Raw genomic sequence first — 20,773 nt, forward strand, 5'->3', positions numbered from 1 at the left:
AATCACTGCTTTCCACTTGCATGCTCTGCTAGCCATGACGCAAGTGTCATTCTGCCATCATTCTTGGTTTATAAATCATTAAAAAGTAATTTGAAAATAGCATCAATTTCTCCTTTGGTTTAGAACTGCAGATACATTTGCTACTTATCTCCAGAGAAGATGATTTGAGGGATTAGCATATGGCTTATGGCATTTGACTTTCAAATGTAAATCCTTTTACTCATGGTCTATGAAGGTCCTAACCAACCATATTCTAAGATCGTGAAAATTTCTAATTCTAAATAAAATTCAAGGAATGTCTATACAACTTATCATGGTTATTATGTTTACAAAGCTGTTGAATTAGGGAAGACCTCAGGACTTGTGCTCTTCTGCATTTGTTATTAGGGCATATACGCTGTATCCCTGGACTTGCTGAATCTGTGTGTACCCAAAACAAAGCACCGCAACATCATGTGGTGTCCTGACAACTTCAGCCTAGGCCTGACTTAGTACTCAGGTCTGGACCACAGCCCAGGCAACCAGCACTTGCCTGGAAACCCAGGCTGTCTGTGTCAGTTCCAGCCACTAGGCACATCTGGATTGTTCATACATCACACACAAAAATGCTCAGTTAGCGGAATTTAGTGGTTACTTATTTAGGTGGCAGCATTTAGCAGAAGTCTTTCTAACTTGCTGCTTTGCAGGGGGACTGGTGTTGACAGATGGGAAAATATCCAACAAATTCAGAACAAAAAAAATAATGCATGATTTCTTCTGATGCTAGCTTTTACAAACCAGAGCCAAAGACTGCCACAGTGATGAGAAATATGGGTCAGGAAAATACATCTAGAGTTGGGTATTAGGGGGCTAGCTGGAGTCTGAATGTGCTCCACAGTACTGCATAGACACTTGAGGGGCTCATGTACACTGGAGTGCAGTGGCAGAGCTCAATAAACCTGCCTCTAAAGGCTGCACTGGGATCCAGCTGCCTGGGCTTGTGACAATGTCTCCCTTCCAGAAATCACAAAGACTTGTAACACTGTGGGGTTTTTTTCATTAACAGCACATTTTCTCTTGCACTCATGCAGAAAAATATGTTTCCTACTCTGTATTTAGGAAACCATGGGAGGATCAGGTCTCAGAGGGCCTGAGGCCACTTCGGCTACTTGAATTCAGCCCTCAAATCCCCAGACAGCTTTTCCAACAGACCTGCCCAGGGAAGCACTGGAGCTGTCTGCCTGCCTAAATTACTGCCTCTCAGCATGTCATAAGTATTGAAGTGTGGATATGTCCATGCTGTTACATGTTTAAGCACTTCTTAAATAAGCTATTAGCAGATCTATGTTGCCTGCAGGTCTGCTTCTCAGGCATTTTCTGTTTGTGCTGTCATAGGGTCTGACACACAGTGTTCCTGGCAAAGGTGTTACCTCATGATTCATCTAACCACTAAAACCTGTGGAAGACAGGAGAGTCTAACGTCCACCTCCCCAAAAAGGAGAGGGTTCAGGATATGTAGAATAAAGAATGTCACTGCCCTCTTCTCATGAAAAGGGGCTGATTTGCTTTTGGTACCTGTACTGAGGAAAAGGCACGTGGTAATAAATATTGAGGTGTAAATGCATCCAGCCAACATAGGTTCCCTCCTGCCCCAGAGTCTTGCTCTGACCCTCAGCACCTTCAACTGGCTTCACAATTAGCATTTCAACTTCCAGGAGACTCCCAGGACTCCTTACACAGTGTCTGAGAAGGTATCCAAGCACTAACTGGGAGCAGTGCACACACTCTGCTGTTAGCTGCTAGTGCAGGACATGAGAGGAAACGCAGCCAAGGAGAGCTGTGGGAGCACAGAGCATCCCTCCCAGCCCACCTGACAGCCTGAGTTAGAAATCTGAAATGCATGCTTTGCAAGAGACAACCGTTCTTCCTCAAACATTAGAATAAAGAGCTCCTTAGCAAGGGATTGAATTTAGTCTAGGTACTTTGCTAAGGCTGTGGTTCATACACTGTAATAAATAAAGGCAGCCTTTTATGTGTACGTATGTGACAGTTACCTCAGCTCACAGTGGCTGAGCCTCAAAAAAGGCCCAGTGTAATTCTCTTAACCCAGGTGAAATTATAACAGCCAGTTAATAGAGAATTTCTCTGCAGTTGTTTTCCCAGTCAGCAACAGACAGAGGCAGCATATCACAAATCTTCTGTCTTGAAAGAAAATGCTCCCTTTTTTCCAAATCAAAATCGGGACTTTCTTTCTCCTGCCTTTATCTTCTTTAGGAACAGACTCATGCAAAGAAGTTTGTGATACGTTTGGATCATGGAGCCTGGTTCAGGCCCATTGTGGGGCCTCATGAAAGGCGTTTCTCTTCAGCATCTCATAAAACTCTTGTCAAGCTTTTGGTATGTGGGTGAGTTTCCTGTCTCAGATTAATTCCCCTCTTTCTACCTTCTCCATTCTCAGTTTATAGCATATTCCTACAAAGATCCTGTTTGCTTTACCCTTTAAATGGTCTGGATCGTGTGTGACATGAGTGTGCACAACGCTCAGGACTAATCTGCAAATCAGGTATTTTTTTATGCAAATACTGAGTCTGTTCACACCTAGAGATTATTCTTCACGCTCAAGACAGACACACGCATGTTTCTGAAAAAACTGGCCATTCATCTTTTCCAAACTATTGATAATGTGCATCAGAAGATTTTAACCTATGTTTACTGAGCCACAGTCCCACAAATGATTTGTAGGTTAGTATATGTTCTGTCCATACATTCTTAGGGCTTTCTGGATGGAAGGAACCCTGGCCTTGCCCATGGATGTTATATGACATGATGGGTTTGTGAAGTTGGGTTAACCTTCAAAGAAACCGGACTGAAATCATGTAATTATTTTCATTACAGCCTCCACCTGGACTGACATCACAGTTTCACATAATAAACAAAAGCCCTGTCCACTAAACTCTTTTAAGCTTTATGTTTTAATGAAGTTTTCAGTTTATGCACAAGTTTTGGTGAAAATCCACTATGAAAAAATTACACTGTAAATGCCTTTATGCTTGTGGATTTCTCCTTCCTTGATTATATTTTATTTTGTTCTGTTTTCTTTACTAATTTAGCCAAAACTAACTTATGCAGACTTTGGTTTACTTTACTCCCAGGTTTCTACTTCTAACATTTTATTTTTAAAGGTTTTAGAATTTGGACTCAAGAATAAAAGTCTCAGGTTTTCAAAGCCTGAGTAATTTGCTTTAGTGAGATGGCGTATTGCACCTGTATCAGCTTAGTGGCACAAAATGTCTGTAGGGAATTTTTCATTAGAGTTTTTTCATTTTTCATTCAGACACCCGCATGAGAGCCTAGCCAAGAACTGAAAAGATTGATTAAACTTCAAATAGTTTTACTAATAATACTGAGAAGAAATGGACTGCATAAAGCTGTGCTTTTGGCCAGTGTGAGTGCTTGACCATTATTACCAATATTCTTCATACTTGTGATCAGCAAAAAAATAAAGTAACAGAAGTTTTATCAGAATCAGGCATGGGTTCAAACTATGACCTGAAGGAAAATGTGGTACTTTATTAAAGCTATAGATCTGGCTTATATGTCTGAGAATCATAATTACCAGTGTTTTAAACCACAGCCGTGTTTTGTGATACATGCTGATACCCTTATGTGCTCTGAAGATGAACCATGCATGGTATTTTGTGTGCCCAGTCAGAGATCTGACCTGCTCACCACACTTTGTATTTCTGCTCATGACCTCAGCATGGTTTTGCCTCTTTTAGGCAAAACTTGAGGTTTCTCCTATTGCTGTCATTTTAGCAGGGATGAGTCCCTTTATTATAAAAATTAAGCTGAAGTAGCTTAATTACATTGTATTTGCCCAGTCTGACTGGGCCCTTTGCCTAATGAAATGATCTGCCATGTAGGAAGGGCTGTCCACTCTAAACCTCTTATTTCTCCACATATTATTCTCTGCCAGCAGCTTTTACTTGTATTGGGAAGATAAAACTAGATGGTGAACAGAGACTGCAGTGATGAGAAACTCATGAACAGGGTCTGCATTTCACAGCTTAAATGAGCTGAAGGCTCATTAAGTTACCTTCTGATGCCAGTTAAAGGCATGTCTGCTAACTGAAGCTGGGGTGTTTGAAGGGAAGATGAAGAAAATGTGTTCACAGCCTGTCAGAGTCAAGCTCCTGGCACAGCAGTGAAGCAATTTCTTTATCCTGACCATGAGCAAAGCAATCATACATGTGCTTCCCTGATGGAGGAATATAGCTATAGGCACAGTCCACTGCTAATTAGGCTGGGAGATGAAAATACCTGGATCTCTGATGGAGCGGTATCTCACTCCTTTCTTTAAGTTACCACATGGGAAGGTCACAAAGGTGGTGTATTTTCTCCAGACCTGTGCAGTGCTATTTTCTGGCACAAGGACCCAGAAGAGACAAGGGAAATGGATATGCTTCAGCCCATCCTTCTGCCATCCTTATGCTGGCTAGTTGTTTCCAAAGCACTGCATGAGGGGTACCTAAGTAATTTTGTCATGGTTGGTAGGAATTCAATGATCAGCTAAAGCCAATTGAGAGGAAAAGTGAGAGAAGCAGATGAGGACCAGAGCTGAATGAGAAAGCACTCATGCCAGACCCATGCCTGTTCTCAAGCTGAAGCTCCATCTGGGCTGGACACCACCCTGTGTTCATTCAGGAGAATTAAGAGGACTGAGGCACACAGTAGGAGCCAGCCACATCTCTAACAGCTACTGTGCCAGCATCACTCTCTTCAAACAGCCTGCTGAGACTCCACCTGCACCTCTTTTCTCTCATTCCAGAACCCATGATTTTCCTCACCAACTGCCTTCTGTTTCAGCCACCTGTAGTGTCTGGTGGAAGAAACTTCAGAGTTCTCCTTCAATTGCTTGGTCCCTATCAATGTCAGGTCTCCAGTCACCTCTGTTTCCAGAGCTCTGTTCAGTAGCATCTCCTTGCTTTTTAGGTACCTTTAGAAATTAGGTAGTCAGAGGTGCTTGGCAGAATATTCTCCTTGTCCTTCATTGTGAATTGCCAATCATTTGATCTTCAGCCTGTCATTATTGTGGCAGGTTTTTTATTTAATTTTACACCATCACAAAGTAGTTGACATAGGAAGAGACCTCTCATGATCATCAAGTCCAACTCCACCTTGCTAAAGCAGGGTGAGCTAAAGTAGGTTGTTCAGTCAGCTTTTGAATATTGCCGAGAATGAAGACTCCACAACCCCTCTGGAAAACCTGGTGCCAAGCTATGATCACCCCTACAGTAACAGTTTTTTCTTATGTTTAAATGGAATTTCTTGTATTTCAGTGTGTGCCCATTTCCTCTTGTCTTCTCAGTGAGTACCACCACAGTGCTGGTTTACGGCCAACTTCCAGTACACTAGGATCCCAGGCCTGCTTTCCTGCTGGTCAACATTCAGAATGTACTGGTGCAAAAGAGCTACTCCTTCTTCTCATGGAAAGGACTTTGCACTTCCCTTTTTTGGAATGTCATAAGTTTCCTGTTGGCTCATTTCTTCAACATTTCAAGGTCTCCCAGAATGGCACCAAAACCAGCTGGTGCATCAACCACTTCTGCTGGTATTGTACTCTCTGCAAAGTTGCTTGCAGTGCAGTAGCCTCATTATCTAGGTCATTAATGAAGAACAATCATGTGTTTCAAATGCTGCTAACTTTTACCCACTGGAAGCTCATTTTCTCCTTTGAGCATTTTATTTATGAATATCCTATTTGTAGAAAGGAAATCCAAATGATTCTTCATTATTCACCTTTGTGTTTTAGGTGCAACATAAAGCCATGGAATTATTAAGTGAATCATATACCAATCAAATTTGTAACAGAATATTTCCAAGAAAGTAGTTTTGTTTTCTGGATGAACCTCATGGAAAAACATCTAGAAGAACATTTGCACTTATTTTTGACTGAAGTTGCTCTACAGAAGCAGTCTGTTTTCTAAAGAGGTTTTTGTGGCTAAAACACAGAACAAACATTTGAAGAAAGGGCAAAGAATACACTAAAGGATACTCCCTAGCCCTGAAGTAAAACCTAGAAATTCTGGAAATAGGATGTTCCTGCACAAACAAATGTGCATATATATATATAAAAATGTGTATATATATAAAAGTGAAAGAAATTATATTTTTACTTTCCATCCAGCATGAGCACAGCTTGTCTATGGTGACTCCTGAGTATTGTACATGTTTTCATGCTAAATAGCTTCACTCCGTTGATGTAAACATGCGCAAAAGACAAGAGATAGATCTGAGGTGAGGTAGTTACAGTTTCATATACAGACAAGCTTGTAAAACTCTCAGTGGAAGAGGTGGAACAGCAGTTAGAGTTTGCACCAAGAGCTCCCATCGTCTTTCGTAGAAGTAAACAAGGCCCAAAATGTCTTTGAGAATGCTGATCTTTGTTTCTGTCCTGCCACAATTGTCTCTTTTTAGTCCCATCCTTTGTCATACTTGTTATCATTCTCAATCCTGAGTGAGAATGGGACAAAACATAACCCTTGTTTGTTCCTTTTTGTGTTCCCAGGCCATGTTCCTGTTTGATTAGTGGCGTTTCCTTTTTCCTGTCCTTTGTTTATTATGATAACACATTTCCTGTTTATTGGTTTATAGTAACCAGACAAAAATAATGTTGTTTAGAACTCTGTCTTGGAAGTGCTGGAGGTTCAATGACACACAGCATTTGAGTCTTACACGCATTCCTGATGTCTCAGCTTCCTCCTCTTCTCAATTTCCCCCCCACACTTCCCAGTTCTACTCCCTTTGTCATCACACCCTCCATCTTTGCTTTTCACTCACCCCATAACCCTTCACTCACCCCATATTCTTATTTCTGTCTGTGGAAACCCAAGAATTTGGCAAGAAGGAGGGAAAGAACCACAAAAATGGGCCAAGGTACAGCCAGTGTAAACATAAGCTTCACGGTGGCAAAACCTCTTGTTCCAGCATCACTGGTAAGAGAAACAAAGTTGGACACCGTTGTGCTCCAGTGGCAGGACACAAGCAGGGAAAGCCAAACAACTGAGTGAAACTGAGACCATTACTGGGCACCCACCAAAAGTTGGATTAAAAATTCTAGATTTAAATAAAGAAGATTTAAATGTTGCCTTTGCTTCCTCATGATTTGAGGACATTAAGGGTTTTCATTTTCGAACTTCTTGTTATCACACTGAATACTTGCCTTTAAATTACTATTTTCCTTCTTAACAAAAGCTCACATTCACAGGTATCAGCCTAAGAACATTTGCAGCTTTAAAAAAGCAGGATAGTGCATATATGGCCCCAAATACCAGAGGACCCCACAAGCAGAGAGCCCTGTCTGCCTTTAGCGCAGTGGGATGCTACTGTTGACTCTGTGCCTGCGATTGCCATGAATTTGCTAAAAGTTTGGAAGCAAGTTTTCCTGGTTTCTTCATTTATCAAGTTCTTCATTTACCAGTCACACCAGCATCCCCCAAAATGTACACAGGCAGAGGAAATGGAGATCTTCTTTAGGCCTGGCAGAGACATTGCTTAAAAATATTCAGGACATAATTGCCTTAAGAATTAATGCAAATATACAGATTACACCCTCATACCTAGCCCTGACAGGACAGTGCATGATAGGAAAACAAATTAATGTCTTCATGCCCAACATGAAGGTTGTTCCTTCCATCCACAGACAGTTACACTCAGGAGTGCAAAGCCAGAGACCAGCAAGCTGTGGCCTTCTGTCATCAAGAGCTTTTTGGTGACCACTGGCAGGTAGCTGATTGCTGCTGCTCTTCTGGCCCTGGACACCAGAGGCAGCTTCCCACTGCTACAGAGTCTTACAGGGCTACCTCCAGTATACCACTGCTGCTCCTCCTTCACTCCAGGCTTCAACCTGACAGCAGTCCTGTCTGGTCTGGAGAGATTACTAAAGGATTTTGAAGCCTGGAGGTTGGAACTGGCAAGTAGTGTAACGTTTAGCAATGAACCTGAAATTTCATTGCAAGAAATGAGACCTCATAACTAGAAGGTTTAGTTCCTAAAGATGTCAAGAGCATAATTTTAATTTTTAATGGCTGTAAAAATAGTTTTCCTTCTTGCTAATGACTTACAGTCTGTAAGTAAACTGTTGTAAACAAACTTATTAGCAGTTTAGAGCATATACAAAGAAGAAGATGCCCTAAAGACAGAATTTAGATCAGGTGAGACAAGGAAGGACCATATCAAGGAAAACAGACTTGGCCTTCTGCAATCACACAACACATACCGGATAGACAAGGGATCAAACCCAGCCAGCACGGGTTTAGGAAGGGCAGGTCCTGTCTGACCAACCTGATCTCCTTTTATGATCAAGTGACTCACCTGGTGGATGAGGGGAAGGCTGTGGATGTGGTCTACCTGGACTTCAGCAAAGCCTTTGACACCATCTCCCATAGCATTCCCCTGGAAAAGGTGGCAGCCCATGGTTTGGACAGGGGCACTCTGTGCTGGGTTAGGAACTGGCTGATGGCCGGGCCCAGAGAGTGGTGGTGAACGGTGCTGCATCCAGTTGGCAGCCGGTCACTAGTGGTGTCCCCCAGGGATCAGCGTTGGGCCCAGTCCTGTTTAATATCTTTATCAATGATCTGGATGAGGGGGTTGAGTGTATCACTAGTAAATTTGCTGATGACACCAAGCTGGGGGAGAGTGTTGATCTGCTGGAAGGCAGGAGGGCTCTTCAGAGGGACCTGGACAGGTTGGAGAGTTGGGCTGATTCCAACGGGATGAGGTTCAATAAGGCCAAGTGCCGGATCCTGCACTTTGGTCACAGCAGCCCCATGCAGCACTACAGGCTGGGCACAGAGTGACTGGAGAGCAGCCAGGCAGAAATGGACCTGGGAGTTTGGAGACTCCCAAAAAGCTGAACATGAGCCAGCAGTGTGCCCAGGTGGCCAACAAGGCCAATGGCATCCTGGCCTGTATCAGGAACAGTGTGGCCAGCAGGTCCAGGGAAGTGATTATTCTCCTGTACTCAGCACTGGTGAGGCCACATCTCGAGTACTGTGTCCGGTTCTGGGCTCCTCAGTTCAGGAAGGATATTGAGGTGCCGGAGCAGGTCCAGAGAAGAGCAACAAGGCTGGTGAAGGGACTCGAGCACAAGTCCTATGAGGAGAGGCTGAGGGAGCTGGGGCTGTTGGGCCTGGAGAAGAGGAGGCTCAGGGGAGAGCTCATCACTCTCTACAACTCCCTGAAAGGAGGTTGTAGCCAGGTGAGCATCGGTCTCTTCTCCCAGGCAACCAGCAGTAGGACAAGAGGGCATGGTCTCAAGCTGTGCCAGGGGAGGTTTAGGTTGGATATTAGGAAGAAATTTTTTATGGAAAGAGTAATCAGACATTGGAATGGGATGTCCAGGGAGGTGATGAATTCACTGTCCCCGGAGGTTTTTAAGATGAGACTGGATGTGGCACTTAGTGCCATGGTCTAGTAACCGCAGCAGTGTTGGATCGAGGGTTGGACTTGATGAACTCGGAGGTCTTTTCCAACCTGGTTGATTCTATGATCTCTATGATAAGAGCTTTTTTTTTTATTCAAACATTCAAACATCCAAGGAAACACTTGAATAAGAGCTTGGGGAAGATAACTGCTTGGAACCAAAGTATGTTGCAGGTCCTTTATGGGTGTAAGTCACAGCAGAGTGAGTGCCAAAAAATATTTCCTAATTAATAACCTGACTCCAGCATGTGGAGCTTTACAGCGACAAAAACCAGCTGCAGCATGCAATGCCATGTAACAATCCCTCCAATTGAAGTAACTGAAGGTGCAGGAAGGCTCTAGAGAGCATTGTCAGGCTTACTTCTAAGTCATCTAAATAAGAAACTAAAGTAGTTTTCCGTTCATGTGTTTATTAGCTAAGATAATGATGCTATTTAGGTGCCTAATTATAAACTGAAGTTACTAACTTGAGGTGTAAAATGTTGTCCTAAGTTCCTTGTCAGTGCTTATAGTCAAGCACAGAAAGAAGGGTGACTGCAATCCAGAGCAGTGCATTCCTATCACTTGACTGGATATTTGAGAATACAGTAAAAAAAAAATAATTTTAGAGTAATAAATTCTTGCCTTGAGTGTTTTCATTTTCATAAGTATTCTTGTTGAGTGTTTTCACAGGCACTGATTTCCCTCAGGTAAAAATATATGCACCAGAGTCACATTTACATTTTTGTCTAAGTGTTGCCACCCTCTGTTTTCCAATAAGTTTTTATGCCTTTGTTTAACAATATGTAATTTGTAGCAAGTTTTATGCTTCAAAAGAAACACATAAAATTCTGTTTATTATTCCATTCTTTATTTGTCACTGAGTTCAATTTGTCCCACCATGGCACTGAATAGTCATTTGCTAACAACTCAGAAGATAATCACCAGTTTCGTCTCCAAGACTTAAAATAGTCCAGGGTGGTGCTTCTGAGTTTTTGCATACACATGCATACCCTTCCCCTGCCCCCAGACAAGCCACAGTTAACCACAGACAAATCTCCACATATCTAAATACTATTTGTCCTCGCACAACAGCGGCAATATGTCCTGAGTCACCCCAGCACGCTCTTTTTATTTTCTTCTGGAACCATACAATTAGCATCTGTTTTTAGTACTTAGCCTTCAGACAGAAGGGGATACAGAGAAGTCCCTGTTGTTAGTTGTTGCTATGGACTAGGCAGTAGTAGTCTGCAAAATTGCAGCCAGCAGAAAGAACAACAGGGCTCACTCTTCCAAATACATCCCTACGTTTTTTACCAATTAGCCTCGTTTTCCCTAGGCAGAAATAAAGTGTTTTGGAGACCGAGAGTTAAGAGTCTCAGTAGAGGGGCAAGCAGCGCTCTGTCTATAAACCATGGATGGCGAGAGAACAGAGAAGGTGTGAGAAGACACAATATTTGTACGTTTTATCCCCTCACAGTCAGACACCATAAACTCAGGGCTTGGGTCCGCCAAAGAAGAAAGGAACCCATCACCTCCACCCCAACACAGAGGGAACACACTTCACAGAAAGATTTGGGTTTATTTCTGAAAGTTTCCTCTCCATTCCTGCTTGTAATGCACCTGAGCATCACTGCAGGCAGGGCACCACAAGCACTCTGAGCTGGTAATGTTTTGCTGCAGTTTACATGGCTGCACAAAAGACATGAAGAAGGATGAAGAGAAAAGTATCATTTTAGGAAATGGACACATCTCAACACTTTTTAAGGTCAATAATTTGATGCTATCTTCAGGGAACTCAAAAGTAAGATACAGCTCAGATATTGCATCTAATTATCACCTAAAACTCAAGTCTGTCCACACTAAATATGAATTTCAAAATTCAAGTGAAACACTTCCTACCTCCATTTGCTGGTTTCCAGCTAGGTTCTTTGAGTACGTACAGCTCATGTTGCTGAGGCATTTGTGCACCTCATTTCTTTACCAAATCAAGCACATTACGTAAGTGTTTCGATGTGGGGACACAGTCACAAACATTCTACAATCCAGTGAGCCCCAGCTCAAAGGGAGCTTTGAGACTTTTCTTCCTGGAGAGAGGTGGATAGTGAGTCATGCCTAGAAGTAACGTGTGTGTAAGTGTGGCTGTTAAAAGGGAAGAAAGAAACAGTAGCGGAATGGGAGCACGGAGCCAGACGCTGTGGTTTGCCATGGTTCCTTGGTGCTGCAAGCAACCACAGAGGCATTAGCAATTCAGCCTTGTAGCTGACCGGTCCTGGAGAACAGGGATTGGTGAAGACCTGGTTGAAATCTATAGGTCAGTTTGCATGCTGAAAATGAATCATAATCTGATGATTCTGCAATGTGTGCTAAAAAAGGGAAAGATTAGTCTTAAAAGTACTACATATTTTGCTTCATGACACCCAACGGAATACTTCTCAACTATGAAACCACTATAACCTTAACAATGTACTAGTGGCAGATTAGTTTACATTTTTTCTACTTTTCCAGTCAGATATAGGAGGAAGTGTTTGTGTATTTGACTACACATCCTTTTTGAGAGGATGAGCAATTTTGCTGTCTAACTACATTAGCAGTTAGATAAGATGGCATGTCCATGATTCTCTGAACATTCGACCCTGGAAATTGCAAAACATAAATTCTAATTCTATTACTTTGGGCCATACTGGGCCTGTCTCAAACATATGTGCAAACTCACATGGACTAGTCTTCTGCGTGTCTTGTGGCAGGGAGACACATAATCACAGATCCTGAACTTCTAATCCCTATTGCTGTGTGAAAATAGGAGAAATAAAGGTCATTTCCCATTCTTTCAGTAAACTCCCTCCATAGAGGTTGCTATGACTTTAACTGAAAAAAGGTTGCGTGATTATACCATGTCAACAAGAAAGATGTTGCCTGTAAATTTTATGACCCACAATTAAATTACAGGTGTAACTTGTTCCAGTTTGCTGCTGAATTCCAAATAAGTAGAATCAGAAACTGCACGTTAAAGACTAGTCAGACCCTGCTCAAGAATATACTGAGTGTCCGGGGTTTAACTCTTGCCATATGGTTTGCTGCTAGGCTTTAGAATTTGACTGTTCTGGATTTCGTACCAGCCTCAGGGTCTGATACTGCACTCCATCATGGGGTCCAGTCACATGGGCATCAATAGAACTCTGCAGTTTATCCCGTGTATTCAACGCAAATGTTTCAATCCAACCAGTAGTACAATACCTAATGCAGCTTCACAGGAGTGTTTCAGCAGTCTTGGAGTCTGCAATGTGGTGACTTTTGCAGAAGAAACCTGACACAGCGGATAGGTATTCATGTCACAAGCAGTGAATGCAATCTCAATGGCATAACAGCAATCTCAGTATGATTGGAACTCATTTCATTTAAGCTTTCAAAGGATTCCGTCCCCATGGTTGTAAATAAAATGGATCCTCTATCTACTACAGATATGGCCTAACTTCAAAACTGTTTATATTAAGGTAATTTTGTTATCCCATTTATCTGAAGAATCCTTCCAAGAGAAGCTTAGCATAGCAAAACTACAAGCAACTATCTATTATTTGGGTGGTTCAGAAGAGCATTGTTAAGAAAAAGCTTAGTGTTGACCCTGCTAATTAATAGCCATCTTTCTAAAGATCAAAGAATGGAACCTGATCAGGAACAGCTGCCTTTATGTGTAGTTATTTACATTTTCCTGTCTGACACCCTAACATGCTTTTAATGATTTATCTCCCCTTTGCAAAGGGTAATTCCATCATTTTATGAAAGAAAATCAGTGTGTCTGTTCTTGGCAGACGGTTGCATACCTAAGATTGTGCTGCCGCTGATCCGTACATGGAATTTTCCCCAGTGTGAATGGGGATTTCATATGTGTATGACCACAGTCCAGGAAGGGAAAAATCCTGCTGTCCTCAGGGATCTTTTCCTGCAGAGTGATGGGACACCAGTGATACTCCACTGTGCAAAAGGGCTGCAGGACTCAGGCATAAAGACTAGAGAGCACTGGAGGTTTCCATCTTTCCCTTCCTGCAAGGGTTAAGTTGTAGACATTAGCATTGCATGTCCCTGCTCTCCACACACTTGGTCTCTGCAGAGACATCTGGTATTCCAGATGCTTCAAGACAGTAGATGCTATTGGTAACTGAATAGATGACATGCCCAAGCAGGAAGAACCTCTTATCACTGTGTTTATGTCAGTAATCCAAGTTCAGACACCCAACTCCCTTAAGGAAAAGTAAACTGTACTTAAGTCAAAACTCAATAAAGAATCTGTGTTGGTGAAATCTAAGCTCAGTTTCCATTTAGAGAAATTGAAAATAATGACTACAAACTTATTTTTAAAAAATATGGCAGTTGATATGCAAATAGCTCCATGAGAAGGCAGAAAAATGACAGAAAGTATGGCAGGGGAGTAGGCAGGAGAGAACAGATGGGAGAGAGAGGAAAAATCTCTTAGCTAGACTTATTGTGCATGCGTATCCTGTATATAGGCCAACCAACCATGACACATGGATTTTGGAAGGGTGTTATTCTACCCCTTATACATAGAATTGGCTTTCCCTGTAACTAGGAAAACATTTATTTTAAAAATTGAATCAACCCTGAGTAAAACATGGGTTTCAATTACAGGAAGAATAGGTTCATGAACTCCGGCTAGATTTCTGAACCCTGCCATCTTAAAAAAAAAAATTAAAATCACATGTCTGCTAAAGTCTTAAGCTCCTGGAAGCATACCTTTCTCTGGATCACCATGCAAAGTACCCAGTAAGGGGTTTCAAACTGCATAGAAGGCAAAATAGCTACTAACTATTTACCAATACAAAAGAAAGAAAAAAAAGGGAAAATGGTTACAGTGCCTGACCCAGGTAGTAGAGCTATGTCACTCTTCTGCACTAAGGCAGAAGTAGTTTTAAGCATGACATCGAAAAACATATGTTTTTCTAGAGAACTGTTAATGCTAACCTGGGATATCTTCAAGTCTTTCAAAGTGGAATTAAGAAAACTATTCTGTTCCTTCTGTTCCTTTGTAATCCCTAAGAGTAGAGATTTGTAGTGCTGGTGCAGTTGCCTCTCCCTCCTTCCCAATAAACAATAGGTTTTGCCAACCAATGCAACCTGTTGGTCACTGCTGAATCTTTGAGTAGCTGGAGCATGGTGTGAACTCATGGGATGCTCGTGGAGGACTTCTGCCCCTTCAAGAAGGGGTCCTGCCCTGGTTAACAAAATAGTCTCCAGATAAGCAAGTGGGCATATATATTCCTCATGGGTATCTGTGACCTTGACAGTACTCTTTTCCATACCATGGTTATGCAGCTTATGTTTTCCCTATTGTGTGGCTATTTCAGTGACATGCTCTTGCTTCTGTATGTCTGCATGACTATTCTCAGATTGAGGTAGTCACTGATTCATGAGGGAGGAAGGTTTAGTTCATAGATATATTTTACCTCTGCTGAATGTTTTGCAGCTTTGTGAAGACCAAACTGCTATAAAACATTGTATGGGTTAAGTTTCAATGGAAACAAAAAGTAAACATAATTTTTGTCTCCTACCACTTTTACATTATTGCAGCTTCATAAATTCAAAGCCTTGAATGACTTGAGCTGTAAATGGAATCAAACCCATTGCTTCCAGTCCACATTAATTAAAAGATCCAGTCTATATAAATTAAAAGATAGGGTTAATAACTCTGATTTTCATGCAATTAATTTTGATTGCATCTGAGAATAGGAAAGAGTAAGAAGTATTGCCTACTACATCTGGAACTTTCATTTCTTGTAAAGGGTTTTTTTTAGCTTTCCCCCAAAACTTGAGATACAACTTTTGACAAGTTCACTTCTGCCACCTCTTACCTGCCCAGAGTCATTCAGTGCACAGATAACTTGACAATACATTGGTTTGACTTGGGCATGAGCAAGCAATTGTTCAACTGGTCATATCCAAGATTGTCTGGCATTTTCAATATTATTTGTGCCTATGAATTCAAATATAGTGCTGTGAATTCAGCAGCTGTGGCTTCCCTGCATAGTAAGACCCATCTCCTGTGTATATAGAGGGATCTCAGGATGTCTGCCACGTTCAAGAACAAGGCTGTTCTGTTTGTTGTGGATGTTTACGTGACTGGATATACCCTGCAGAACAGTACTTGAAAAATATCCGTGGCATGTGCTTCATCCCAACCACTCATTCCCTTTCCTTGACCTGCCCTTTGTGGAGAGCATGGAATGTTAAACATTTCTTGTTGGTCTGCCCAGCCTCTGCTTTATTTACACTTACTCTCCCATTCCCTTATGCTGGGGCACCTTTTAGGATATTTTCTTTCCTGCTCAATGTAATGGAGTGCTGGTAGGGCCAGATTCTTCAGCAGTAAGGAAATGGACCTTGACCATTAAGGCTGGAGTCTGCACCCACTGAAGTTGCATGTAGAGCCAGAGATGGAAAAAATAGCAAAGAAAATTAAGGATTAAATAATGCTTTGTAACTTGCTGAGCAACACACCCCTTTTTCTGCTCCTCTGAGAAGAAGTATTTTTAAAAGAGTAGGTAAAAATCTCTTCTGCTAAAACATTTCTTCTCAATGTAAACAAGTTTTGGGGTCTTGAAACCCACTAGTTCAGTAATCACAGAACCATCTCTGTTGAATTTAGAAGAGATTATATAGTAAAGAACAATCCTTACAGCAGAACAGCCAAGAGCCTACCCTTTCAGTCAAACTAGCTTACAGATTTTATTTTAAACTATTATACTGAAAATAAACTGTCTGGACACTTACTTAAAAGTCAGCCAGGTTTATTCCAGTTTCAGCAAGACCATTCAGAAGCCGCTTTAAAATAAAATAAAGCAAAATAAAACTCTTTGCCACTTTTTTCGTGAAATCTGCCTTTAGGTAATCTTGTAAATATGTCAGACAGGTAAAGGATCAGGTGGAAGCTGTTGGACAGGAAACAGCACAGTGTCCATCACTGAGAAATTGTTACATAACAATTCAAATCTTCCCACAGACTTCAGCTATAGCCTTAGAATTCAGCTACTTTCAAAGCTGAGTGTCACCTTATGTTACCTCTTTGTGAGGTGTTGTAATGCCAGAGCTGCCACATATGTTTTTTATCTCCAGTTTCAAATGCTAGGTATTTTAAAAGCAGCTACTATCTTTTCTACTTCTGAGTTATCCCATGCATTAAGAGCAAAGGAAAGAGGAAAGTTGTTTTCAGCAATGAGGTTGCAATAAAACAGTAATTTTAAAGGGGTATCAATAGAAAAGTATGGAGATGCTTACAAAAGTTTTTAAAAGCACTTTTCTCAACTTAAGTCATGTTAGATGCAAGCTCCAAGTAAGTCCACCATGATGGTCTCTCATACATAATGTACAAGATGAAAAATATTGGTGCTGCATGGGTTGTAGTCACACCTGAATTGTGTCTGAAAGTTCATACTCTTAAGTCTAAAACATTGTTAATACACTGCTAGTAGTGGATTAGGTTGTTATCTTTATTTATTTTTTAATAAAGAGAGCTTACAGATCAAAGCCATCATGTTGGAAGTAAATAGCCACCTGATAGAGAAACAGGGGTAGAAACAGGCCCTCACTTTGTCTCTGCCATATAGAAATTAAGTACTTGAAGTATTAAGAAGTCTTCAGCCCAGTCCCTTTTCGATGTTAAATGTTCTGTGTGCCACTAACTTTATAGTGGATCAAACATTACTTTCTCAAAATAAGACCTTGGCCCTAATTTTGAAAAGTGTATACTAAATACAGATGCTTCTGAATTACATGATTTCCAGAACCTGTTGAAAATACTAACCTTCAACCTTCTGGCCACAACAAGGAGACTAGTTCAACATTTCTGCAAGTGTGCTGTTTAGCTGTGGAATTCAAAATCCAGCTCAAGACCTAAGACTTGGAATTGTGTTTACTAGCTTGGTAATAGGGACACCACAAAGAAGCACACATGCCAGTGTCACAGTAGCTTAATGTTCAAGACTGAAATACTGCTTGTCTGCCTCAAGTGGTCATGAGGTTTAGAGCTAGCTGGCAACTGCCTGCCGAGCTCTGACCTGAGCCTGAACACAGCAAGTCTGTACCTAAAATCTTAATCGAGCCATGGTGATAAAGGGGACTTTGCCTGCAGTGTGAGATGCAAAGCAGATCCATAGGTTCCTCATCCTTTCATCTATAAAGCAGGATATGAAGGATCTTGGCAATGGCAGAGGGCCGCACAGTTAATTCATTCATGTGTGCCAGAGGAAAGTCTGAAGGTGAGGAAAAAATGTCTGAAAGATCTGGCCAAAAAATATGTGCCCTCATATTTTTTTTTGCTGCTGAACAGGCAATCAGAAACATTTCTCATTAATAAAGCTATTAGTCATGATCTCAGCAAATTGATGAAAATATTCTTTGGGGACATCTGCTGAAAATAGCTTTGATTCCAAGCATTTATCAGGGGAGATGGTAGGAATTCCATGCAAAGCCTATGTTCAAAGCACTCAGATTCCTTGTGGTTTCTCATCTTCCTGGAGGTAAGCTCGTAAGAGGAAAAAATGTGTACCAACTTCTATGTTGTTGCACAAGCATACTGTAAGATGATCACAGAGATTTAATCACTAAATGCCAAGAAGTTTATTTAAGGTAAGGCTCTGCCCTGCATGGGGGTACATGAGGCAATGGCGAGGTTGTAGGGCAGCAGCACCCATTACATGAGTAAGGCAGAAGAGCAGCCCCAGTACCCCTTCCTTTCCAGCAGTAATGTGAACACAGAAGAGGAGGAAATAACTACGTAGATTATAGAAGCAATCTAGGATGTGGGAATTGGGGGTTTAAGCCCCCACTGTGCCATCAACTTCTTTGGTGACCTGGGATAATTATTTAGCCATTTCATATATTGATCCCAAACTGACCCAAATGTACAGTATTTACTGTGTGTTCAAACCTTGAGAGAATTGCTGGTGCCTGGAGGAGTGCTCTGTACCCATCAAGGCTAGTGGTGGAAGTAGAGGTAATTCCACCTCCACTCAAAAGAGTGTGCAAACGGATTAGGAGTGCAAAGGCAGCCCTAATGGGGGGAGTAGGAAAGCAGAGTCGAATGACAACACAGAAAGCAATGCTGAGTGGAAAAAAAAAAACACCAAAGTCACTCACTGTCCACCTCAGGCATGAGGAGGTGTTCCCCATGGCAGGGTGACTCCAGTCACTATCCCCAGATGAGGACTGGGGCCTTGAAGCTACTTTGTGCCAGCAGCTCCATGCAGCAAGACCTTTCTTTTGAACCCACAGCCAGGAGGGAAAGAGCATCCTACAGATGGATATGGTAATGATACAGGATAGAGATTTAATTGACATTATCATGTGTTATGACTCTCATACCTCCTGTTGTCCGTGCTGAGAGCCTGGACGAAGAGTGTTTTCAATTGCTCAGCTGATGAAAGAAACTAAAATAAAAACTGGAGAGTGGAAGAGAAAAATCCAGATAGACTCAATTCTCCTCACTCCTGTCCAAATCAGGAAACAGATGTAGGCTTGCATGGAAGGGGGAACTCTGCTGTTTATAACATGGTCTCTCTCTCTTTTCATTATCTGCAGACTGAAGTTTTTGGAAGCCAGTGATTAAGGAGCCCCAGTGACAAGAATGGGGCAGTTACCTTAGCTGGAAGGAAACACAGCAGTTTGCAGTTGCTTTGACAATAAGCCTTGGAAAAGGACCTTGAATAATTCAAATATGAATGATGCAAGGATACATATAGTCAACATGAAAGTAACATAAATACAGCATTAAACAAGAAAAAAATGAAAAAGAAAGAAAGAAAGGAAGAAAGGAAGAAAGAACTACAGTTCTGATATTTGTTTAATAAACAGTTCTTGAAGTGCAACTTGTCTCTTCTGTACTAACAGAGTTTATATTTTAGTTGAAAGGCCACATCCAAAAGTCGTTGTGAAATCTGAGATACACAACTTTGTTTACAGAATGATACAATTCCAATAAACCACTTCCATGTCACCACATGCCTGCCCTTTGGGCTAATAGTTTTTAAGCACTGGCCTTAATAACTACCTTAAAGTAATAGATTTGATCAGAACTGTGTAGTAGTATTATCATTTTTATTTCAATAGCAACAAACTGTACGAATAGAGCAATTCCTACCTCAACCCTTAACCCAAAGAGCCCATAAATTGTTCTCCACACCTTTTATGGCTAAGTTTATCTGCTGATGTCAGCTTCTGAGATATTTCCTTCCACTTTGTTTACTTATACTGCTGCACTTGCACAAGCAGCCTGTCATTCTCCATTATATAAACTTAAGCTTCACAGCAAAAATAGCAATACCTGTTCTTTGTCCTTGCAGATCTGGCACTTCCCTAGAACATTTGCAAAGACATTATTCCAAATATGAATGTACAAAGGAGAAGGTAAGGAGAGAACACATAAATATAGTCCTTCTTTTAGGGCTGATAGGGGACTGGCCTCAAGAAAAAGCTTATCTGAGCTACAGCTATCCACACCAGGGAAGTATCAAACTGATCTACTTTTAGCTGGTTTTGTTTACAAATTTCTATTAATTTGCAGTTAAAACAAAGCAGACCTTATATTTCACTTTACATGAAAAAGGTTCACAAGGTGTTCAAAACTAAGGACAATATTAAAACTGCTGTAATTACATGGTCAAACTACTGTGGACTGTATAACAGCAGCATTCTTGTCAATGCCATTTTGAAGTGAACTAGAACAAGGAATGTAAAATTCTAATCACTTTGAAACATTTGAAATTAAAAGACCAATGACAGCTCCACAGCTGTTTCACATGAGTGCATTTCACTTTGTGATTAGCCATTTCACAATTTCTTGTATATGTTTTTGAATAATTAGATACCAGATGGATGTGAGTAGTCTAGTGTGGTAATTCCTTAGCAGTTCTATACACAAAATGAACAAAGTCATATCTGTCTTCCTGTGCTTACTGAAATTAAAATACAAAAGGAAACAAAAATACTTTTTCAAATAAAGATTTAGGAAGGAAATAAGAAGTGATTAGATTTCTAGTTTTAGAGTTTCTCTAATCTTGTGTATCAGTCAGATTGGTAGGCACGCACTCCAGAGAAGTGTGTTCTAAAACTGTGGAAATATATTGTACGTCATTCATAGAAAAATCAAGTGATTTAATCTGATTCAGGGTGCACAGTTCAATGTGCTTTTTTTCAGAGTTGTTGGCTTCTTAATTGCTCTCAACAGTTTAAAACCACATCAGACAGATAAAATGTTCCCTTTTTTCCTCTCAGACCTTCATTTTTCCCATTTGTAAAGTATATAACTTTGTAATTTTTTAAAATA

General features: G+C 41.1%; 1 long non-coding RNA gene across 1 annotated transcript; it reads right to left on the bottom strand.

Annotated features, from left to right (window-relative positions):
* Positions 1-358: 358 nt before the first annotated feature.
* LOC113966716 lies at positions 359-19,472 on the bottom strand. Its single transcript, XR_003533936.1, has 3 exons — positions 19,397-19,472; positions 8,323-8,330; positions 359-371 (listed from the first exon to the last, which is right to left on the bottom strand). It is a non-coding gene; the product is annotated as an uncharacterized LOC113966716 (long non-coding RNA).
* Between the last annotated feature and the right edge of the window lie 1,301 nt (positions 19,473-20,773).

This window comes from Neopelma chrysocephalum, unplaced genomic scaffold (genome assembly GCF_003984885.1).
Source record: "Neopelma chrysocephalum unplaced genomic scaffold, ASM398488v2 Primary Assembly neopelma1_61, whole genome shotgun sequence".
NCBI classification, from domain to species: Eukaryota; Metazoa; Chordata; class Aves; order Passeriformes; family Pipridae; genus Neopelma; species Neopelma chrysocephalum.